Genomic DNA, 25,387 nt, shown 5'->3' on the forward strand with positions numbered 1-25,387 from the left:
ACTCTGCTTTAAATGTCTGGTAGTATTCCCCTGGGAAGCCATCCTGCCCAGGACTCTTATTTGTTGGGACATTTTTAATAACTGATTGAATGTCTTCACGGGTTATGGGTCTGTTCACTTTTTCTATTTCTTCCCGTTTGGCTTTTGGTAGTGTGTGGGTGTCTGGGAATTTGTCCATGTCTTCCAGGTTGTCCATGTTGTTGGCATATACTTTTTCATAGTATCCTCGGATTCTTGTTGTATTTCTGTGGTTTTGGTTGTGATCTCTCGTCTTTCATTTGTGATTTTATCTGTTTGGGCCTCTCTTCTTTTTGAGAAGTGTGGCTAGGGTGTTATCAACTTTGTTTATTTAAAAAAAAAACATCTCTTTTATTCACTGATGTGTGAAACCTTGTTTTTGGATTCTATAGGATTTATTTCTGCTCTACTCTTTTTTGGTTCTCTTCTTCTGCTGACGTTGGGCTTTCTTTGCTGCTGTGTTTCTAGTTCATTTAGGAGAGAAGTTAGTTTCTGTATTTGGGACCATCCTTGCTTCTGGAGATAGGCCTGGATTGCAATGTATTTTCCTATAATGACTGCCTTTGCTGCATCCCAAAGGGTTTGGATTGCGTGTTTTCATTTTCATTTGCTTCCTTATGGTTTTTAATTTCTTCCTTAATCGCCTGGTGGACCCATTCTTTCTTGAGTAGGAAGTTCTGTAACCTCCATGCATTTGGAGGCTTTCCAATTTTTGTTCTTGTGGTTGATTCCAAGTGTCTGAGCGTTGTGATCTGAAAATATGCATGGTATGATCTCAGTCCTTTTATATTTGTGGAGGGCTGTTTTGTGACCCAGGATGTGATCTATATTGGAGAATGTTCTATGTGCACTTAAGAAGAATGTGCATTCTACTGTTGTGAAATGAAAAGATTTCAATATATCTGTACTGATATCCATGTATATAAATGTATATATTAAGGCCAATATATATCTATGTATATCTGAATACATCTGGTCGAATGACACATTGGATCTGTGTTTCCTTACTGATTTTCTGCCTTGGCGATCCACCTATGGCCATGACAGGAGTCTTTAAGTCGTCTACAATCATGGTATTTGTATGTATACATTTATTCATGTTTCTGATTCATCGATTCATATGTGTGGGCGTTTCGCTTTGGGGCCATAAACATTTGCAATTGTTAGCTCCTCTTGATGGATAGACCCCTCAATTATGATCCAATGCCCTTCTGAATCCATTACTACAGTCTTTGGTTTAAAATCTAGTCTGTCTGTTGGAAGTATGGCGACTCCAGCTTTCTTTTGACTTCTAGTAGCATGATAGGTGGTTCCCCATACCTTCAGTTTGAATCTGGAAGTGTCCTGGGGTCTAAAATCAGTGTCTTGTTGACAGCATATAGATGGATCTTGTTGTTTGGTTTTGTTTTGTGTTTTATCCATTCTGATTCCCTGTGTCTTTTGATTGGGGCATTGAATCTATTCACACTCAGAGTGACTAGTTGAAGATATGGATTTAGTGTCATTGTGTTATCTGAAGGTTTCATGCTTTTGGTGAGGCCTCTGGTCCTTTGTAGTCTCTGCTGCTTTCCACTCAAGGAGTTGCCCCTTAGGATCTCCTGCAGGACTGGTTTAGTGTTCATGAATTCAATTAGGTTTTGCTTGTCTTGGAAAGCCTTTCTGTCACTTTCTATTCTAAATGGCAGCCTTGCTGGGGAAAGGATTCTTTGCTGCATATGTTCCCATTTCGCACATTGACTGTTTCCTGCCCCTCCCTTCTGCCCTGCCAAGTTTCATTGGATAGGTCTGCTGCTACCCTTATGTGTCTTCCCTTGTCAATTAAGACCCGTTCGTCCCTAGCTGCTTTCAGAATTCCCTCTTAATCTTTGTACTTTTCCAGTTTCGCTATGACATGTCATGGTGTTGACCTGGTTTTGTTGATTTGGAAGGGAATTCTCTGTGCTGCCAGGACTTGAATGCCTGTTTCCTTCCCCAGATGAGGGAAGTTCTCAGCTATCTTTGTATCTTTTCCTATAACTGGAACCTCACAATAGATACCTTTGTGTCTGCCTACACATTGTAAGATGGGACAGATTAATTGTTGTATTTTGTGTTTATTTGAAACAGAATTTTTCTCATTTGATATTGAAATCCCCAAAGGATTAAAAGTTGGATGTGAAAAAATTAGGGCCCTTTGGTAAAATTGGTCATAACCTTGGGGTAGAGGCCCCTGTTCCTTCTGTGACACCACAGCCTGATGCCAGAGAAGACATGGTTGTTGCCCTTTTGGTGAAAGCATAAAGAAGGAAATGCAGAAAGCTGGACAGTTATACCACATAGGGGAAAAGTGTTACTCACAATCCAACTCCAGAGAAATGTTTCCCAGGCCTCTGTTCCCAAAATACTCCAAAGTTCATGTGTTCCTGGGATGAAGAGCAAACACATGCAGGTCCAAGGGGAGGTGACCTCCATGGGGAGCAGTTGTCAGAGATGTGGGAAGTTCCTGGAAGGAATTCAGGCAAATTAAACCCTATGGGGCAGTGCTGATCACCCTCAGATGGTGTTTTATGATCTGGGGATCAGCAGGTCCGTTGACAACATAAGGAAACCAAGTCCCAGGAGATCCACAGTGAGACGTCCTGACCTGAAGGGGAGCAGCTGTCCAGTACCAGGAGAGTTCATGGAGCCCAGGTCATCTGGTATCAAGAGAGACCACAGAGCCCTGGTGGTCCCATACTGGGAAAACCTACAGAGCCCAGGGTCCTCCCTTTCCTGCCACCATGTCTGGTCCCAGGCAGATGACTCAGCTCTGCTCCCCTGAGTTCAGAGGGGCCTCATGGCAGGAGGGTGGGGTGCTCCAGGAGGTGGGATCTGAGTTCCAGAATGCTGAGATACAGGCCTGATGTTAGGACAATCGAAAGTCAAGGGTACTGGGATGCTCACCTAGCTTGTTTTACTAGTGAACCCAGGCTGTGCTATTAGCCTTAGTGTCCACATCTGACTGTAAGACGTAACTTGGCCTTCTTGATCGGTTGTCTGTTGGACTCTCTGAGAGATGAGGTTGAATAATTGCCCGGTGCCTACAAGACATAAAGAGCCACCTGGCAGGTTGCCACATGATCCTCTAGGGCAGGGCACTCCTGGAAGACCCTGCTCAGGTCTCTGCCTGGTTCCCACCTCTGGGAACATTCAGCATTGTCTGAGGATATGGAGATGATCCCGCATGTCAGCAGGTGCTACATGAAGGAAGGCCAGCCATGGGAGGAGAGCAGGACACACCCTGTGCCACCTTCTAGGGCCAAGGCTGTTACACCCTCTGACCTCAGCCCAAATAAATTCCCCTGCTGTGTGGACTTGACCTCCATCATTCACTTCTTCACTCCCTCTCTCATTCACTCCCTCATTCACTCACTTCTTCCTCATTTAGCAGTTGATCTCTGGTCCCTGCCATGTGCCCAGCACACTGACTCCATCCATGAGCATGACCCCAAGGGGTCACCACATGAGGCATCTTCCTTTGCAGAGTCTGTGCCTTCCTGCGCTCTACCTCCTTTGATGAGGCTCAAGTCTGCTGTGTGACCGTGTCCCCCTGACCAGCTCTGTCCCAAGGGCTTGAGGTCTTCAGGATATCTGTGCTCCCAGGCTGTCAAGAGAGGATGTTCCTGTGACTGTGGTGAAGGACCAAATCCTCTGGCAGAGTTCAGGGTCACAGATGCGACTCTTCTGCAGGGGCAGGTGGACTCTGGGGGCATGAGGTGTCATCAGCAGGACTGCAGTGCATTGCCAGCTTCAGTTTCCCAAATCCAAGACCAAGACCCTAAAAGCACCTGCCACACACCCTTGTGCTGTCAAAGTGACAGTTCCCATCCTGTGTCCCTGCTTGCAGCCTGCTCTCTTTGCATTTGATCATGTTCTGTCCCGACTTGGCGAGTTTGGGTCCTTCTTCTGTGTGATAAGATTATAAACAAGGAACAGGGAGGATCCTGCTTTTGTACAGACTTGGATTCTCAATGTTTCTCTTGTCTAGAAATAGAGTGGATGCAGAACTGAATAAAAGAGTGGCTACTGTCAGGAAGGAGAAAAGAGCCCTGAGTAAGGGTCCTTGCTCTGTATTTTTAGCATCAGAAGGCTTACCAACATGATGGATGTGTAGAAAGAATAAAAGCGTCATTATTAACCTATGTGTGTGAGAGAAAGGAGCTTTTTATGTTATGTGGTGTTAGGGTTTGGGTCAAAAAAAAAAATCCTGGCATCCAGCAGATGGCTGTTCATGACAGGCAAGAGACACATTGGCTGTTTATCTTAATTTGCCTACGGATAAGACAGAGAATGCTACCTCAGAGTTAAGAAGGCAGGTTTCTGTTCCTAGTTATCTCTGCTCCAGATGATTTCACCCTGTTGAGGCTGTCTTTATCCCTCTTTACCTGTATACCTAGTCTGGAGCTTCCATCTTCTGAAAGCAGCTTTCTGCTTTTGTACTATGCTGGGGGTGCTTTCGCCCTGTTTACGTAATCTTGGATGCTTTCACTCTGTGTCTTCCTATTCCTGTGTCTTTGTTCTATGCTGGGGGTGCTTTCCCCCTGCTTACCTCTTCTGGATGCTTTCATCCTGCGACTTCCTATTCCTCTGTCTTTTTCCATGCCCAGGGCACTTTTGCCCTGCTTACCTAAACTTGGATGCTTTCATCCTTAGCCTTGTTAACCCATTTGTACAAGCTCAAGTATTCCTATACTCAATTCCCACAGTCCGACCTTTTTTTTTTTTCTTGGTTTTCTCTAGTTTTTTGTTCACAGACCATCATGATAAGTTCCTGGTCCTTCTTTTGTTTTTGGGTGGCTTGGCGGGTGACTCTGCAAAGATACAAAAAGAGACACGGTATAATTATTCTGCTTCCCAGAGTTATCCAGAATTTGACATGTGTGCTGGCTGTAAGTGAGAAAAGATTTAATTCATGCCACATTGCCCACGAATCAGGCCATTCATTTCTAATTTGGTCGTCTGTATATTGTAGCTGTTGGCTCAATGTCACAACCAAATTTCCTATAATGTTAGAGGCATACAAATGAAAAAAAAAACACTGTAAAGATGTGTCTGGAAAGCATCCCAGGATTGGGAGTGACTATAAGGAATGGCAGTTATGTAAATATGCTGGTAGTTAGGGTCACGGGGCAGTGTAGAGTGGAGGAACAAGGCCTTTTTCCAATAAACTCCACTGCAGCTTCAAAAGCTTCAAGGCAGGCCAAAGCTTGTCTATCAATAGAAATTTGGTTTATTAATTTTTTTTGGTAGTATTGACCACAAATTTAACGAGGACATGGGCTGTTTGATGCAGGCTGATTCCAGTGACAGTGGCAGAGGGGATAATGCTTACTGCTGCTAAGGTGCCCATGATTAAACGGCCAACAAATCATTTTTGCCTTACAGCTGAATACCAGTGTTTAACAAGCTTGGAAAGTGAGCCTCGTCCTGATGGATGCATACAGGGCTCAGAGCTATTAAAAGGAACCCAGTCTGAGACACACTAAGAACTAATAAAGAGAATAAATTTAATTGGTAGATGTTATATTTATTTACTCAGGACATAAACCCACCCATGGTGGTAGAAATGTTACACTTATTTTCTATTGGTTGGGTTTGTAAAGGGAGGTAATAAAGAGAATGTAGGGAGAAGGAATGCAAATACTGGCTCATGCAAGTTGGTCATTGTGCCAGGAGGCCCATGTTTTGTTAATATGTTTATTTATATAAATTTCATCATGGCTAACACTATGAGTCAAGAAGGGAAGGCCTAGGGCTCAAAGATTAACAACCATTTTACATTTTCCTTTATGAGTAGAAATATAGGGCCAGACCAACCTCTGTCCTTCCAAAAAAAAAATATTTTTCTTACTAGACTGGTCGAAGGATATGGTCTTATTCGAATATTTTGTTTCAAGGTGGCCTCTGGGACCCCAGTCAATTAAAGTCCAAGTGACCTAGCAAATATTATGCTCAGTCTCTCCGTACCAGGTTGTCCAAGGAATATTATTCCAGCGGTGGTATGAATACTTGAGACTAGAGCAAGCTAGAGGATTAGGAGTGTGAGATAAGTTTGTTTTTGAGGTATATCAAAATTTGTGGCTGAGAAAAATTTTAAATTGTCTGGCCTTGGAGAGGTTTTGGGCTATACATGTAAATGTCAGTTGATTCTTCATTTGAGACAAGCATATAAGTTGCTCAGTTTAGTAACACACCGAAGGAGGTTCTGAAGTAAGCCACCATTGTGGTCTGGGCATATAAATCCAATACCCTTGTTCAGCTTGGAAGGGTGGTTTAAGCTTGGCTCCTCCTATGATCTCCATGTCATTATTGCTAATAGGTATATCCCCATCTAGGAGTGTTAAGCTTGTCACATATAGGTGTGTTATGTAGATGAGCATAATCTAAATATTGAGCTTGGCCTGGACAAATGAGGGCAAGGAGAAGAATCAGGGTTACCTGTATCGAATTCCTGTCAGTGATTGAGATCATGGCTATCAGATGCATTTCAGAAGTATATGCAATACCATTGTGTTGTAAGAGGATGCTTGCTTGGTTAGACAGACATTTGAGGCTTCCCAATGTTATATCAGGGACAAAGACTTGCATTTGCGAAGTGGCTTCAGGGTGAAGAGTCAATGAAGAGGGTTCTTCCAAAAAGGGGGGCGTGGTTTCCCATTGAGACTCATTTTCTGGAAGTCCTGGTCATTTGGAAGATATGGTGGTCTCCACCATGCCAAGGTACAGCTTTACCAACTGAGAGGGAACCCACAGAAGTCCAAGAAAGAACACAGTCCTAAAAGAACACAAGCATATCCTCACCCCAGGTGGAAGTTTAGTGGGCCCAGTCTGTGTGGGCCCCCCTCCAGGGGTTTTGCATAGCACCATAGGATGAGAAGGTTTCTCTGATTTTGAAGAATGTGGCATAGCTGTGGTTAGTCCTTGAGGATTAAGATTTTAAAAGTTAAGAATAATCACAGCAGAAAAAGGAGCTGAGGTTGTTATGCAGACAGCCAAGGTATCCCCCCCTTTTTTGACATATATTTGAGCTTATGTTCTCATTTTACAATTGCTTCGCCTTATAGATTAAAAGGAATGCATAATTCTGACCAAGCCTTAATTAAACAACTCAAAAGGGCATGCTATTCTGTTTTTTTTAACCCTATTTGTTAAGATCGTGTTTGTTTGTTTATTTATTTATTTATTTTTATTTATATCTTTAACAAAATATGTTTTTATTTTCATATCCATTTTTACATATCTCTTAGTCTTTTATACACAGAATGACTTTCTTTATTTACATTAGCCTAATTACATTTAGCAGAATTTTAAAGCTTAGAGACCTTAGTCTCTAGTGAAAACTTAGCAGTAACATTTGTGAACTCTGCTATATCAGAAATTTTGTAGGTGACAGACTTATGAACCACAAATTATATTTTTAATACATTTTAGTAACCTTAGGTTGTTTTTTTTTTTTTTTGCCATAGAAACCCATAGCACAAATCTATATTTACTAAGCAATGCTTCAGCATTCTATTTGTTGTGGTAGAGACCTCAATGTCCAATGGACTTAACTTAATTTATCATTTAAATAAAAACTAACGTGTAAGCATACCAAAGTCCCTGAAGGGCATTTAAACAATTACCCATGAAAAGTATAGATAGACAAAGTTAAACATTGCTTTACGTTATCCTTTTGGTAACAAATTGGAACACAGATAACATGAGCTAATTTGACCTTCAGTAAACCTTAGTAGAATGAATGTTTATTATTCAATTCTGATCATTTAAAAGAAATGAGCCCTGGGTGTTGTCTGCAAATCAATTTATCAATCAATTATATTAAAATAAATAAAATGCACGTCTATCCTAATTTTATTTCATTTCTGTCCTCTTAAAAGTTTACCATTGTCATTTTTTTCCTGTGGAACCAGTGAGGAAATCTGAAGTGGGTGGTGAAAGTCTAAGGGGGAAACTTTTTGCTCTTTGACAATGTGGAGGTAGTAGGTAATGCTGCCTGAGACACTGAAGAGCCAGATATGCAGACCTCACCCCAGGTGGTGCAGAAATTGTTAGAGGGGGAAGGGAAGGCAGCAAAAGTGAGGTGCCACCAAGTAGCCTGGAGGCAGACAAAGGTAGAGAAAGAGTTCTCATGGTCCCAAAGCCTGTCACCAGGTACAGATTTTTGTTTTGTTTTGTTTATTTGGTTTTGCACTAGTGGTTAGGCAGTCCATGTCAGGCCAGAGAAGACAGGGACATTCCCCAAAGAAAAAGGAGTTTCAGCGGCTGCTAGGGCATATTCCTTAAAGTCTCCATCCTGAGGTACACTAATCAGAGATAATTGGCTCTATTCATTATAGTCATTGGCCCAGGAAATGAATGAGAGAGAAGCTCCCACATAAAGTTAGATATTGGGAGAAACGGGGAGAGACAGTTAGAGTCCCCTTCAATAGGGATGGCCTGTGTAGAATATGACACACTATTTTAGTGCATTGTTGTTTGACAATTATTCGAAGCTGGGCTAGCTGCCTTAGTTGGGAATAGTGTCCTGGGCCATAAAATTGTTCAAAAGACACAAGGATAGCAGCATCAAAGTTATGCATGACATGAGTCACACAAGCATATAAAACACTTGGACATACACAGCATGGACGGCTGGGCTCAAAATGATTTTCATAAGAGAGCCCCCATCACAGGCAGACATGGAATAAGTGCCACAAATAGGTTCTAAACTGATGATTTTAAAAGGGCCGTGGAGACCATTCAACTGAACTGATTTCTGCAATTCTTTTACTATTTGGCAGAGCAGGACTTCATGGACATATTGCCCATTTTGCCTCACAGTGTGAAATGGCTGGAAGTCACCGGCCTTGTGGGCATCCTTAATGTACTTTTGCATTGGGGTGAGGACTTTATCAGAACTAGTCAGTGAGGTTTCTGGACGCTCAATACCTTCTAACCCTTTTGAGTGGGGGGAGGAGTATCTTTTGGCTATAAAGGCACCAAAGGCACAGGCTGACTATAAAAGCTTAGTTTATTTCCCCTCTCTATTGGGTAATTCTACATCTTCATATACATTGTCTGAACTCAAGGGAACAAGGGCAGAATGGACAAGGGACTGAGTGAGGATTACTTCGGGGTTGAGGGCATTACCCCCTCAGAATGTTGAGCTTTTAATGTTTTCTGTACTCTTTCCTAGATATCCAGATCATAAGTTCCTTGTTTGGGGAACCAAGTGCATTGTTGCTTGTTAATCATTTATAACTTAAGGAGTGCTTTCTGATTGAGTACATTGGTGAACCTATCTCAATGATTGTAAAATATGAATGTTATTATTTCTGCTCTGGGGATAGGAAGTCTCCCATAAAAATTCTCTCAAAAGTCCCATGGCAGCAAATCCTAATATAGTTTCACTTTTCTCTGACATCGTCAGGGAAAGATTGAGGTCTGGTGCATTTTTTTGTAGAGATCTTTTGTCATTCTGCAGAGTTTTGATGTCCTTGAGTTGTGTCAGCTTCTGGCCATGTTCACTTCTAAGCACGTTGACTTCTAGTCACGTCAGGGTCACGATCTGTCACAGACTTTGAGTCTGGAGTTCTCTCTTGTCCTAAAATTTTCCCTCCTCATTTTTCTTTCTTTTTTTACTTTCTTTATTTATTATGAAGAGAGAGAGAGAGACAACCAGTGGGGTTGGGGCAGAGAGAGGCAGATAGAGGACCCTACGTGGGCTCTGTTTTGACAGCAGAGAGCCCAATGCGAAGCTCAAACCTACAAACCACGAGATCATGATCTGAGGTTAAGTCGAATGCCCAATGCAGTGGGCGCCCCAGGCAACCCTAAGTTTTCTCTCACTAAATAATCAACATTACTTTAGGATACAATTACTTCTTTTTTTCCTCAAGAAAAAGTACATCTTCTTTTCTTTTACTGAAAGCAAAGGTTGGGCCCTGGTGATAAAATGACAATTCAACACTTCAGGACATTTTGTTGCTGTGGCCAAGATTGTTTACATTAATAACTCCTTTTTTTCTGGAAAACTCAATGGAAGCCACAGGCACAAAATCAGTAATTTGCAGAGACAACAGTGGGAAAGGAAAGCAGGAACAAAAAATCAAGCTAATTCTGACTCAGCAACAAGCCACCTGCTCCCTCTGCCCACTGTGCCTGCACCATAACCCCAGGTGACGTGTTTGCTCTTCAAGGTGTCAGGAGAAAGGGACTGGGTTTTCATTTAGCAGCTAATTCTGGGGACCTCAGTCCAAGGACACCTTGTGCCTTGTGCCAGCAGTGCACGGTTGAGTGTGAGGAAGAGACAAGGCTTAAAGCTAAGGTCCTAAATTCATGATGCTCCTCCATGATCCTTCTCCTCATGCGTGCTTTGCCGTGGTGGGATTACGGTTCTGAAAGCTCAGAACTGTTAGAGCCCTGAGGAAGCCATGGGTTCCCTGGAGCCCTGGTCATGGCCAAATACCTTTCATCCTGAGGATGGAGTCTCCATGCTGGTGGACAGGTCGAGAGCTGTCAGCATACCCCATCTCCAAATCCTATTTCCTGAGATTTCCTTTGGCCCCTTCACTGACTGCACTGAGGGCAAGGAGTCCAGGTCCTGGTGCTGATGCTGACTGTGCTGTAAATTCCCCAAGGACCGTTCTGGGTGTATTAGGGGGTGCTGTAGGTGGAGGAGTGATGAGGGGCAAAAGACAAACTTGGTTCTAGGCGTGTGAGTCTCTTATTTTGGCTCCGTGCTGCCACAATCCCTTTCTTCTAGAAGAGGACAGCAGGAGCCAGAGGCTACAGTGCAGATCTTAGTATGTGAGCAGGCTGCCCCGCCCCAGAAACCCCTCACTTACAGCTGCACAGTTGCCTGGTCTCAACCCCATTGAGGCTGCAGAGCCACAGGGCATCCAAGACATTTCTTAAATGATCACTTGGTTGAAGAGATGTAGGACCAGATATGGGGACGGGGAGGGGAAATTCAACTTGTATAAAAAAAGGCACTGGAGTAGTTAAAATAGGTACCTGTTGATTTCAAAAGGTGAGAAGCCAGTAAACCTACCGTTCCACCCACTTTGATCCCAAGCTCTTTTTATGCTCAGTGGCTTGTGTTGAGGGAAGCTGAATGCCTGCGGCATGGGGACATGCCTGCTCCTGGGCTGTCTTGTCTGGAGACAGAGACTTCTCCAACCTCATGCTGTGCCTTCAGTATTCTCACAGCCATCCTGGCTGGAAGAACTTCCCTTACAGCCTCCAAATCCACCTGCAAAGCAAAGAGGTTGTGTCCTGTATGGTCACCGTCTGCTCCTGCAGAATTTTGGGCAGAAGTAATTCCTGCATCCCCCAAGGCCGGCCACACAGAGGTTCAGCGTGCCTTGGGGGTGACCTACCTGGCAAGCACTTCTGCCCCTGTACCAGTGGCCTAAGTGAGCCATTATGCAGAGCAGTCCATACAGAAGGCTGAAGTCACTCAGGAAGGAGAAGCTGAAGGTTGGGCACAGAGCCCAACGTAGGACACGAGGATACCAGTGACCACCACACCCCACCTGTTGCCCTAAGGAGCATGGGCTGGTAGGTGCCCATGGGCAGTGCCTACTTGATGTCTGTGTGAGGAACCCGGAGTCTGAAATGTGCCCCATATATGTGTTCCTGGGCATTTCAGAGCTGTGGCTTTACTCCCCACCCCCTACCATGCTGTCCTGAGGCTGCATCTGCCCTGAGTCTCGTATCCATTTGGATTTAATGCATTGTTTACCCAACAACAAATCAAGCCCACTCTGGGTTCAGGGTAGTTCTCTGTCCTGTTCACAAGGACAATGCGTGAAGGCATTTAATAAAGATTGTGGGGTTAGTGGAGCCCTTGGATGAAGAGCTACTGTTCAGATATTACTCCATATTGCATAGAACTAGATTCTATTAGACTGTATCTTTCAATGATAGCTCAGGGGCTGGATGTAGAGTGCTGAGTGATGGACTAGTTTGTGGAGGGAAACCTACCCTGAGCGGTTTGCTAGGGAATGTGAACGCCCCAAGCACATGGATGTGGTGAGGAGCACTCCAGTAGAAATAGATAGTGACAGAGTGGGTGACTGCAGGATTGGGGGACCCTGTTGGGTAGGGTCAAACAAGTAACATGTGTCTTGGAATCCACATGGCCACGGTTCAGGGCCAGGGTGGAATACATGGGATTTTCTCAGCTTTCACTCAGGCTACCACAGGGAGAACAGCTGCACAGGCAGAGAGAAACAAAGCCAGGGAGATGTGTGTGCAGGAAGGTTGTCTATGAAGACACATTGGTTGTGGGCATGAGCAGGCAGAATGGGGCCATTTGATGAATTGGAGTTGGGATGACCATCACCATGAATTTGCATAGCAACTCCCCACAGTGCTTTCTTCATTTTCACAGCAGAAAACAGGGGTCTACAAAGGCTTATACAAGTTGAGGTGGAGCCATGCTCTGCTTCAACTTGACTGTCTTGTGATATTCTCACAACCCTGTTTCTGGTGAGTCTACCTGGAGCAGCCCTGCACCTGTGCCTGGATCAGCCCCTCCATCCCTCTACCCTGAAGTACAGACTTCCCACTGCTGCTACACTCAGGAGTACAGCATGAACAAGCTGAAGTACTCTTCAGTTTTCCCGTGTGGAATTGAAGTGTCTGACTTTGAAAAGTGGTTAAGGACCTCACTTCAACTTTGGTGAGCATATGCCCCGTCATAACATCTTTTTGGTATCATTTGAATAAATCCCTAGTAGTGTAATTGATGGGCCATAGGGTAGTTCTGTTTTTAATTTTCTAAGGAAACTGTATACTGTTTATCAGAGTACTACATCAGTTTCCCTTCCCACCAACAGTGCAAAAAGATTCCCCTTTCTCTCCCACCTTGACAACATCTGTTGTTTCCTGAGTTGTTAATTTAAGACTTTTGTTTAGGTGTGACATGATATCTCATTGTGGTTTTGATTTGTATTTCCTTGATGATGAATGATGTTGAGCTTCTTTGCATGTGAGCATTAGCTCTCTGGATGTCTTCTTTGGATAAGTGTTTATCTATGTCTTCTACCCATTTGTTCAATGGATTGTTGTTTTTTTATTGTTTTTTTTTGTTTGTTTTAATTTAGGTGGGTGTCTAATAAGTTCTTTATAGATTTTTGGATACAAACTCTTTATCAGATGTGTTATTTCTAAAGATCTTGTCCCATTTCTTCAGTTTACTTTTAGTTTTGCTGATTGTTTCCTTTGTTGTGCAGAAGCTTTTAATCTTGATGAAGTCCCAATAGTTCATTTTTGCTTTTATTTTCTTTGCTTCCAGTGACATGTCTAGTAAGAAGTTGCTGTAGGAGAGGTCAAAGACATTGCTGCATGTGTTCTCCTCTAGGATTTTGGTGGTTTCCTGTCTCAAAATTTGTTTTTTCATCCATTTTGAGTTTATTTTTGTGCATGGTGTAAGAAAGTGATCCAGTTTCATTTTTCTGCATTTCACTGTACAGTTTTCTCAAAAATATTTGTTGAAGAGATTTTTTTAATCTTTATTTATTTTTGAGAGAGAGGGACAGAGCACAAGTGGGGGAGGGACACAGAGCCATAGAGACAGAATCTGAAGCAGGCTCAGGGCTCTGATCTGTCAGCACAGAGCCCGATATGGGGCTGGAACTCACAAAAGGTGAGTTCATGACCTGAGCCAGTGTCAGATTCATAAATGATTGAGTCACCAAGGCACCCAAGACTGTTTTTTTTCTTCCATTAGATAATCTTTCCTGCTTTCTTGAAGATGAGCTTATTATATAGTTGAGGGTCCATATCTGAGTATTGTATTCAGTTTCAGTAATTAGTCTGTGTTTATTTTTGTTCGAGTACCATACTGTTTTCATGACTTCAGCTTTGGAATATAGCTTGAGATCCAGAATTGTGATGCCTCCAGTTTTCTTTTTCTTTTTCAGGATTGCTTTGGCTATTCAGGGTCTTTTGTGGTTCCATACAAACTAGGATTGTGTGATCTAGCTCTGCATAGAATGCTGGTGGTATTTTGTTAAGGATAGCATGAATGTGTACCTTGATTTGGGTAGTCTATTTTCAGATTGATTTGGGTGGTAGTGTTCAGAGTATATACCTCTTTAGTTAGGTGTATTCCTAAGAATAATATGTTTTGTGGTGCAATTGTAAATGGGATTGATTCCTAGATTTATTTTTATGTTGTTTTGTTACATGGTATAGAATTGCAACAAATTTCTGCACATTGATTTTATATCTTGCAACTTTGCTGAATTTATGGATTTGTTCTAGAAATTTTTTGGTGGAGATCTTTTGTGTTTTGAACATAGAGTAGCATGTCATTCACACATACTGGAATTTTGACTTCTTCCTTGCCAATTTGTATGACCCTTATTTCTTCTTGTTGTCTGATTGCTGAGGTTAAGATTTCTACTACTTATTAATTACTAATGGTGAGAGTGGGCACCCTTATCTTGTTCCTGACCATAGGGGAAAAGCTCTGGGTTTTTCCTCAATGAAAGTGAAATTAGCTGAGGGTCTTTCATTTATGGTCTTTGTGATGTTGAGGGATTTTTCATCTGCCCCTACTTTGTTGTTGTTGTTGTTGTTGTTGTTGTTGTTGTTGTTGTTTTTAATCAGGAATGGATGCTGTACTTTGTCAAATGCTTTTTCTGCATCTATTGACAGGATAATATCATTTTATTCTTCCTTTTATTACTGTGGTTCTATCACCTTCATTGATGTGCAAATATTGAACCAGCCCTGCAGTCCAGGAATAAATCCCTGATCATCGTGAATAATTCTTTTAATGTACTTGAATTCAATTTTCTAGTATCTTGTTGAGAATATTTCCATACATGTTTATCAGGGATATTGGCCTGTAATTCTTCTTTTTAATGGGGCCTTTGTCTGCCTTTGTAATCAAGATCATATTGGATTTATAGAATGAGTTTGAAAGTTTTCTTTCTGTTTCTATTTTTTAAGAAAACCTTTTTTAAATATGAAATTTATTGTTAAATTGGTTTCCATACAACAGCCAGTACTCATCCCAAAATGTGCCCTCCTCAATACCCATCAATTACGCTTCTATTTTTATGGAATAGTTTGAGAAGGAGAGGATATATGGCAGAGTTCCCCTGGGAATTGATCGGGCTCAGGACTCTTGTTTGTTGAGAAGTTTTTGATACTGATTCAATTTCCTTGCTGGTTGTGGGTTTACTTAAATTTATGATTCCTTACTGTTTCAGTTTGGAAGTTGGTAAGTGTCTAGGAATTTGTTCATTTCTTCCACATTGCCCAGTTTTTTTGGCATATTCTTTTTCAGAGCATACACTTACAATTATAACAACTTTTTTTAAAATTAACTTTAAACTTTATCCTTGTCATACCTGCATGTAAGTTTCTGTATCATACACCATCTGTTACTTCAGTGGTGACTTTTTTCCTGTAAACAGTCAAAGAGGCTGCATATGCATGACTTGTACTCTAAGACATTCTGTAAATATCAAAATTGCAGAGAAAATTAAAAGATCAATGATTGCCCCATTTACAAGAAGAAACAGTGTTGAATATTTGGAATACAGGAGACTTTTAGGACAATGGGGACACTGTGTATGATTCCAAAATGGTGCATACAAACAAATATCCATTTCTCCAAATCCACACAATGTGCAACACCAGAAGGGAACAATAATGTAAACTCTGGAATTTCGGTGATTATGATGAGCCAAAGTATGTTCATCAATTGTAACAGATTGTACTACTCCAGTAGAGGATGGGTACATGGAGGAGGCAATGCATGTGTGGAAACAGAGTATATCTGTAGCTTTATCTCAAATTTTCTGCAAAAAAAATAATTTGGAAATTTGAAATGTTTACAAAACATAAGATTTACTACATAAGCAAAGTGAACAAAGTCTATTTGCACCACTTGCCACCTAATCATAAACAATGCCACCAATGACAGTCCCAGAATTTTCTGGTTGCAAAATTAAAAAAAAAAATCTATGATCTAGAAAGACAAACTAAGAAAAAAAATTGAACTATTAATGAATTCAAGAGCAGGTTCTTTAAAAAGATTTTCAAAAATGATGAATCAATTGGAAAATAGATAAAACTCAGAAATTGTGCTAGACTTCTCAAAAAAAAGAGAAGACAAATAAATGAAACCATAAATGAATGAGGAGAAATAAGAATCAACAACATACAACAAATGGGAGAATTATAAGACAATATTATTAAAAATTATATGCAAACAAATTGAACAATATGGAATAAACTGATAAATTATGAGAAACATACAATCTTCCAAACTGAATCAGGAAAAATAAAACATTTGAACAGACCAATAATTTGTAATAAAATTGAATCATTAAACAAAAAAAAAATCTCCCGAGAAACAAACTCCAGGGATTTCATTAGCTATAACGTCCATCACGTTTGCAGGCCTTCTGATCCTAATAAATACAGAGCGAGGACCCTTACTCGGGTTCTTTTCTCCTCCTGGACATTAGATACTCTTGAATTCAATTGTGGGTCCGCTCTCTTGATTGACAAAAAACAATCTCCAGAATCCAAATCTGTGAAAGAGTAAGACCTCCCTATTCCTTGTTTACAACCCTGTCACACAGAAGGTGGCCCCCGACCTCTCAAGTCAGGACAGATGATAATCAAATGCAAACAGAGCAGAATACAAGCAGCACAGTGACACATATGGGGACTGTCACTTTGACCGCACAACGGTGTGCGTCAGGTGCTGTTAGAATCTTTGTCTTGGATGTGCGAAACTGAAGCCAACAATGTGCTGCATTCTCGCTGATGACTCCTCATGGCCCCGCAGTCCAACTACCTAAGTGGAAGAATAGCATCTGTGACCCTGAGGTCGGCCAGATGGCTCAGTCCTTCCCCACAGTAGCAACCTCTCCTGGCACCTTGGGAGCATGGACACCCTGAGGACCTCGAGGCCTGGGAACACAGTTGGTCTGGGGGACATGGTCACCCTGCAGACCTGAGCCTTGTCAGAGGGGAAATAACACAGGAATGTACAGACTCTGCAAAGGAAGATGCCACATGTGGGGACCCTGTTGGGTCACTGATGGAGTCACCTTGCAGGGCACATGACAAGGACCGGAGGTCACCGACTGAATTAGGAGAAGGGTGAGTGAATGAGGGAGTGAATGGGAGAGACAGTGAGGAAGTGAATGAGGGAGGGTCAGGTCCACACAGCAGGAGACTTTATGTGGGGTGAGGTCAGAGTATGTAATCCCCAGGCCCTGGAAATTGACACAGGATGTGTCCTGCTCTCCTCCCATGGCTGACCCTCCTTCACATGGGAACTGCTGACATCCTGGATCATCTCCATCTCCTCAGGCAATGCTGAATGTTCCCAGAATCTGGGTACTAGGCAGAGGCCCGAACAGGGTCTTCAAGAGCCTGTTCGCTGGATAATCCAGTGACAGCCTGCCATGTGGCTCTTTTGTCCTCCAGGCACCAGGCAATGATATCACCTCATCTCTCAGAGATTCCAACAAGCAACCCATCAAGAAGGCCAAGTTATGTCCTCTGGTCACAAATGGGTAAACTGAGGCTAATGCACAGCCTGGGATCACTAGTAAGACAAGCTAGGTGAGACTCCCCACTCTCCTTTGGAGTGTCCTAACTCCACTTTGGATTTGTCCTAACCTCAGGCCTGCACCTCATCATTCTGGAACTCAGGTCCCTCTTCCTTGGGCACCCCATCCTCCTGCCATAAGGTCCCTCTGAACACAGGGGAGCAGAGCTAACCCATCTTCCTGGGACCTGACATGGTGGCTGGGGAAGGGAGGACACTGGGCTCTGTAGGCTATCTGTGTACTGGGCCACCTGGACTCTGTGGTCTCTCCCAGCAACAGACCAGCTGGGCTCCATGGAGTCTCCTGGTACTGGACAGCTGCTCCCCTTCAGGTCAGGACTTCTCACTGTGGATCTCCTGGGGCTTGGTTTCCTTATTTTGTCACCTGGGCTGCTGTCCCCAGACCATAAACCTGACCATCTGAGGGTGACCAGCACTGCCCCCTTAGGGTTTCATTTTCCTGAAGTCCTGCCAGGAACATCCCACATCTCTGACAACTGCTCCCCATGGAGTTTGCCTCCCCTTGGACTTGCATGTATTTGCTCTTCATCCCAGGAACACCATGACTTTGGAGTATTTTGGGAACAGAGGCCTGTGAAACCTTTCTCTGGACTTGGGCTGTGAGGAATGCTTTTCCCCTCTGTGATGTCACTGCCCAGCTTTCTGCATTCTTCTCTTTCTGTTTTTGCCATAGGAGGAACAGCCATGTTCTGTCTGGCATCAGGCTGTGGTGTCACAGAAGGAACATGGGTCTGTACCCCAAGGTTATGACAATTCATACCAAAGAAGTCTCATTTTTGCACATCCAATTTTAAATCCATTGTGGATTTCAATATCAAATGAGTAAAAAATCTATTTCAAATATACACAAAATACAAAAATTAGTCTGTCCCATCTTAGAATGTGTGGGCAGAGACAAAGACATCTATTGCGAGGTTCCAGGTATAGGAATCATCCAGAGTAGTTAAGGAAAAGAGAGAGAATGGAGATTAGTGGTTCCCAGAGGCTGTATGGGGAGGGGGCAATGGGGAATGAGGGCTCTGGGTACATGGTGTCCCTTGGGGACTGAGATATTCTGCAACAATATTGTGTGCTGTGGTGGCAGAGGGTTGTGAGTGTACTCAATGCCCAGGAATTGTACAATTTCAATCATGTAAACAACTTTTTAAATTAATAATAAAGACTATACAAAACACAAAATGATAAAATAATAGTTGAAATATAGCAGAAGGAAAGCACAAATGGGGAGTGGAAGAAGCATTCTGCTGGGGTGTTGGCCAGGGGCAAGGCAAGAACAGGACCAAGGGCAGGGGCAGGAGTAATGACAGAAACAGGAGCAGAAGCAAGGTCAGGGGCAGGGACTGTGGGAGGGCTGGGGACAGGAGCAGGAACAGGGACAGGGGCAGAACAATGGCAGGGGTAGGAACAGGAAGAGGGGCAGAGGCAGTGGCAGGGGCAGGAGCTGGAATAGGAGAAGGAACAGTGGAAGCAGCAGAGGCAGGAACAGGAAGAGTGTCAGGAGCAAAAACACTGTCAGGAGCAGGGGCAGGATCAGGAAGAGTGTCAGGAGCAGGAGCTGGAATAGGAGCAGGAATAGGGTCAGGAGCAGAGGCAGGAGCAGAGGCAAAATACGGAGCAGGAGCTGGTTCATTCTGCACAGTTGCTGGCTGTCCCTGCACAGGTGCCAGGCCATCTTCTGGCTCCTGGACTCCTGCAGGAGTCCCTCCAAAGAGCGCCTCTCCCTACAGAGCTGCTGATGCCAGAGATGGTGTTGCCTCAAGCTCTGGAGACACAGTGGCTTCTGCTCCTGCAGCTGACTCTTCAGTATAAAACAGAGTGAAATTTGGAGAAAGTCTACGTCCCCAGCTGAGAGATGAGAAAGATCACCCCCATGCCTGCCTCTCCAGGTCCCTTTGCAGGCACAGAACACACCCCTGAGCCTCCCAGAGAAGCTGCAGCCAGGAACACGCACCAGGACCTCTTTCCTCCTGCAATCCACAGCTGGGTACTCTGAGGTCAGTTTTTGCTCCTATCCCCCACCACGACCTGGGGGCTCTTCCCTGGGTGACCAATCTCTGACTGGCCCCATACACCACCATCACCCACCCTCAGCCTTCTCACCCTCTGGCTCTGCCTACGTGGGCTCTAGCTCCTGGACCAGCATCTGGTGGACCATTGTCCTCTGCAGTGGTCTAGACTGTGACCACTCCAGGCAATCTCCAGGCCGTGTTTCTAGAGACTTCCCATTGGTCACTTTCTCCCTGTGTCCAGGGTGGCCTTCCTGGGTGGACAAATGGGCACCTCAACAGGGTAGACAGCATGGGTCTGCCAGCCACCTCCTCATCTCATCTGTAGTCTTCTGTAAAGGCTTTGAATAGCAGCTGGCCCAGAGGTATCACAGACCTGCTCGAACATCTTCAGGGTCCTTCTGCCTTCTCCCACTGCTGCTCCCAGATTGAACACTGACCTCTGCACAGCCCTGCACCCAGAACGCAGTGACATACAACTTCAGGGCTCAGGATGAACTTTGGGGACAAGAGTAGTCCCTAGAACACCCTGTCCCCCTCAGCCAGCCTTGACATGGGTTGTGAGCATGATGGCCACTGGGCATCTGACCCCTCTTCAGACTGCACCTGCTCAGGTGGGCCCTCCACACATGACCCTTCCTTACACACATACACATACACATAGGGAGGGGAAGTGGGGCCACACAGATAAGTAAGAAAGGTAACAGGTTTGACTGGTCAGAACTGGGACTCCCTATGTTACCTTTGGGTCTTTCCAAGCTAGAATCCAGAGGCTCCCAGTATGAGACATGACACAGTGTCACCAGGATCGGGAAACAGTGTCACTGTTGGCGCTCCTGAGCCTTTACCCTCGTGTCCTGGGCACACAGCAGGAGAGCATGTTGCTTATGTGCAGGTTTCCAAACAAATAAGCCCAGCAGGACGCTGTCTCCAGAATGTGGGTGCCTGGTTACCGGGTTCTGAATTCTGTTGTGCTCTGCTCTCAAGGAAGTGAGGTCACTGCCTGGGGTCCCCTTGCTGGGCTTCCTCCTCATACAAGAGCCACTCCCTCAGGCTGAAAAAGGGCTCCACTCCACCCCATGCCCTGTCCATACAGGGACACCAACACAACTCCCTCAAAGCCCCCAGGAGGCCTGGGTGCAGCCAGTACCCCAGCTTTGAGGATACAGCACTGGCTTGAGGCCAGGCTCCTTCTCCCAAGCAGAAGTGTGACCCTGCACAAATTCCGTCCTTCTCAGGGCCTCCCCAGTCTCGCCATCTCCACTGTGTGGTCATTCTGGCATCTACTTCTAGGGACACCACCAGGGGATCTGCCTATAGAGATGCCCCATACCTGCTATCACATGAGGCTCATGCACACACTTAGCCATGGAAAGGTGAGAAAGAGGTGGACACAGCATGGAACACACTCAAAAGGGCCTGGGTCTGCTCTGGGGTCCAGATACAGCCATCATTTCCTGCCTGGTTCCCAGGCCCGGTTGGAAAGTTGAAATGAACTCGTTCAGGTCTTGTCCCCACCTGACACACACTTACGTGGTCTCTCCCATGATATTTGGGCTCAAGTCCCAGTGCCTCCTCTGGGCCAATGTTATGGGCAGTCCCTATAGTGTCTCCTAGCATTCCTGAATCCTGGTCACACATTCCTGTCATGCCCTCCCCTCCTGGGTGGGTGGCCCATGTGACTTTGTTCTAAGGGATAGAAGAGAATGGTGGGGTGTCATTTCCAAGTTGCTTTATGCGGGTCTGTGGTTTTTCCTGGTTTCCTCTCTCCTGGGTCCATGCTTTGTCTCTGCCTCAGACTGTCTCTGCATCTCCACATGAACAGAGCCTGGGGGATTCAGGTTCCATGTGAGAATTCTCAGAATCCTTCCTGGTGCCCTGTCTCCCACCTCTGTCCTGGTGTTTAGGTTACTCATGAGGTATACTCCTGCATTCAGCCCTGCCTTGGAAACACTTCCTAAGGAGGAGCTGAGACTCCAGCAAGGAGGCTCGTGACCTTGGTCCCCACACTGACATCCACTGCTCTGCCACAATCTGCAAACCAAGGTCCTCAGTCCTCCAAGTCCCGGGTTGTCCTCTGCTCTGGACTTTTAGGGAGTAGAAAGCATTTTCATAGGATGGGATATATGCACTATATTCTCTAGATCCATCCTGTTATTGCAAATGGCAAGATTTCCTTCTTCTTTAAACAGTATAACGCTAAGAAAAATAACCCAGAAAAGGCAAATTCCATTTTATTTCACTCATATGCAGAATTTAAGAAACCAAGCAAATTAATAAAAGGAGGAAAGGAGAAACAGTCCAAGAAACAGACTTAACTCTCGGAAACAAACTGTTGGGACACCAGAGAAGAGGTGGGTGGGAGATTGGATAATATGGGTGATGGGGATTAAGACTATATATATTTTGAACACTTTTGGAATCTGAAATATTTTGTAATTAATGTTGAAAATGTAAAAATTAAATGTATATTTCCTTCACTTCTAATTGCTTAGAGGAAAAAAATTCTCTAGAAACAGCAAGTAAAGGATAATGGAAGTTTAATGTCAGAGAGCGGATATTTACAAACACAGCGACTGAAAGTGTATACTTATATTTATTTTCAAATGAGAATACCTTCTTATAATCTACCTAAGACTCCTTCTTTTTCAGTGTAACTTAAATCCAAAAATCATTCACCATCATGTGTGAGGGTGTGAGAAGCCCAATTGAAATGTTTTAAATTGTGTTCAGTGAAAATTTCCTTTTAGATAGTAACATAATACGATTTAAACAAACAAACAAACAACAAAATAATGACAAATGACACAAACAAATGGGAAGTTATACGATCCTCATGAATGGAAGAATTAATATTGATAAAATATACATATGACCAGAGTAACCTAGAGATACAATGGACTCCGTATCAAAATGCTAATAGCATTTTTTTCACAAAAGTAGAATAAAGAATACTAATATTTGAATGGAACTACAAACAAATCCAAATAGAAAGAAATTTCGAAAAAAAAAAAAAAGAACAAAGCTGGCGGCATCACAATCTCAGATTTCAAGGTACACTACAATGATAAAAAACACAAAACATCATGGTATTGGCACAGTTATATAGATCAATGAAACTGAATAGAGACCCACACTTGTATGGTCAATATATTTACATCATTAGAAAATTGAAAAGATACATGCAAAAGAAAGCACCTTCGTTATTTCTTAATTATATATAAAATAACATCAAAATGTACTTAAGACCTAAATGTGAGACCTGAAAACAATTTATATATTTTTTAATTTTTATTTAAATTCAAGTTAGTTTACACATAGTGAAATATAGTTTCATACATACCATATAATGACTCAAGATTTCCATGCATCACACAATGATCATTCCGAGTTCACTTCTTAATCCCCATCACCTATTTACTCCATTCCCCACTGACCTCCCTCTTGGTAACCATCAGTTTGTTGTCAATACTTAGAGTCTGTGTTTGGATTTGCCTCTTTCTCTTTTTCGTCATTTTCCTAATTGGTTTTCTTTCTTGAATTCCACATATGAGTGAAATCACATGGTGTTTGTCTTTTTTTCTCACTGGCTTCTTTCGCTTAGCCTCATACCCTCTAGCTCAGTCATATGACCTTGCTAATAGCAAGAATGCATTGTTGTTGTTGTTATTTGTTTTCTTTTTATGGTGTAGTAATATTCCATTGTATATGATACCTATATATGCATTTCTTTGTCCATGCATTGGTCAATGGACACTTAAGTTGTTTGCAAATTTGGCTATTATAGGTAATGCAGCTATAAACATCTGGGTGCCCATATTCCTCTGAAATACTATTTTTGTGTTCCTTGGGTAAATACCTAGTAATGCAATCACTGAGTCACAGGGTACTTATATTTTTAAAGTTTTTGAAGAAACTCCATACTGTTTACCATAGTGGAGGCACCAGTTTGCATTCCCACCAACAGTGTAAGAGGGTTCCTGCTTCTCTACATCCACACTAACACATGTCATTTCCTGTGTTGTTGATTTTAGCCTTTCTGACGGGGGTGAGGTGATATCTCATTGCAGTTTGAATTTGCATTTCCCTGATGATCATCATATTGAGAATTTTTTAAAGGGTCTCTTGGCCATCTGTATGTCTTCTTTGAAAAAATATCTTTCTACATCTTCTGCCCATTTTTAATTATATTAATCAATTTTTGAGTATTGAGTTTTATAAGTTCTTTATATATTTTGGATATTAACACTTACCAGATATGTCATTTGAAACTATCTTCTCCCATTCTGTAAGTCGCCTTTTAGTTTATTTGATCATTTCCTTCGCTGTGCAGAAGCTTTTCCTTTTGATGAAGTCCCAAAAATTTATTTTTTACTTTTGATTCCCTTGCTTCAAGACACATATCAACAAAGAAGTTGCTGCAGCTAAACTCAAAGACTTTATTGCCTGTGTTATTTTCTAGGATTTTTATGGTTTCAGGTCTCACATTTACATTTTTAATCAATTTTGATTTTAATTTTGTGTATGGTGTAAGAAAGTGATAGAGTTTCATTCTCTCAGAGGTCGCTATCCACTTTCCCAGCAGTATTTTTGTGAAGAGACTGTCTTCTGCATAGGATATTCTTTCCTTTTTTGTCAAGGATTATTTGACTTATGTGCGGGTTCATTCCTGAGTTTTCTCTTCTGTTCTACTGGTCTTTGTGTCTATTTTTTATGCCAGTAGTGTACTGTTTGATTACTCCAGCATTTTATTTATTTATTTATTTATTTATTTATTTATTTATCTATTTATTTATTTACTTATTTATTTTACATTTACTTTTTTAATTCAAGTTAGTTAACATACAGTGGAGTATTGACATCAGGAGTAGAACTCAGTGATTCATCATTTGCATATAACACCCAGAGATCAACCTATCAAGTGTCCTTCTTCATGCCTACTACTATTTAGCCCATCGTACTATCCCACTATCCACCTCCTGTTGGTTCTCTGTATTTAATAGTCTTTTATTGTTTTCTTGTTCTCTGTTTTTATCGTATTTTTCCTTCCCTTCCCCATTTCATCTGCTGTGCTTCTTAAATTCCACATATGAGGAAATCATATGATACCTGTTCGTCTCTGGCTGACATATTTGGCTTAGCTTAATACATTCTATTTCCATACACATTCTTCATATAGCAAGATTTCATTCCTTTTCCTTGCCAAGGAATATATGCCACATTTTCTTTATCCATTCATCAGTTGATGGGCATGTAGGCTCTTTCTCTAATTTGTCTGTTTCTAATACTGCTTCTGTAAATATTGTGGGTGCATGTGGCCTTCAAATCAGCATGTTTGCATCCTTTGTATAAATACCTAGTAGTGCAATTGCTAGCTCATAGCATAGTTCTATTTTTAATTACTTCAGAAACCTCTGTACTGTTTTCCAGAGTGGCTGCACCAAGAAGACCTAACAATTATAAATATTTATCATCCCAGTATAGAAGTGCCCAAATATATATCAATTAATCACAACCACAAAGAAATTTACTGAAAACAATGCTGTAATAGTAGGTGACTTTAATACCCCACTTAAAACATTGGGTCACTCCACCTTTGTAATATAACTTGAAGACTGGTATTGTGATACTTCCAGCTTTGCTTTGCTTTTTCAAGGTTGCTTTGGCTATTCAGTGTCTTTGGTGTTTTCGTATTAATTTTAGGATTGTATAATCTCTCTGTGTCAAAAATGGTGTTGGTATTTTGAGA

The 25,387-nt window shown here is 42.6% G+C and overlaps 1 protein-coding gene across 7 annotated transcripts in view; it reads left to right on the forward strand.

The window, feature by feature from the left end:
- Window positions 1-25,387, forward strand: part of LOC122212807 (ankyrin repeat domain-containing protein 26-like) — a 101,141-nt gene that overhangs the window by 37,466 nt on the left and 38,288 nt on the right. Inside the window, exons 8-9 of one of the 7 annotated variants that reach the window (XM_042926781.1) lie at window positions 12,416-12,706; window positions 17,488-19,181. The exons of 2 other annotated variants lie outside the window; for them this stretch is intronic. The gene's annotated coding sequence lies outside the window, so the exon portion shown is untranslated. Of the gene's footprint in view, window positions 1-12,395; window positions 12,707-16,631; window positions 17,217-17,487; window positions 19,182-19,518; window positions 20,334-25,387 lie in introns of those variants that run through there. 4 more of the 7 variants (XM_042926782.1, XM_042926779.1, XM_042926780.1 and 1 more) reach the window with 4 other exon arrangements.

Source organism: Panthera leo (genome assembly GCF_018350215.1).
Source record: "Panthera leo isolate Ple1 chromosome F3 unlocalized genomic scaffold, P.leo_Ple1_pat1.1 chrF3_random_Un_scaffold_30, whole genome shotgun sequence".
Lineage (NCBI taxonomy): Eukaryota > Metazoa > Chordata > Mammalia > Carnivora > Felidae > Panthera > Panthera leo.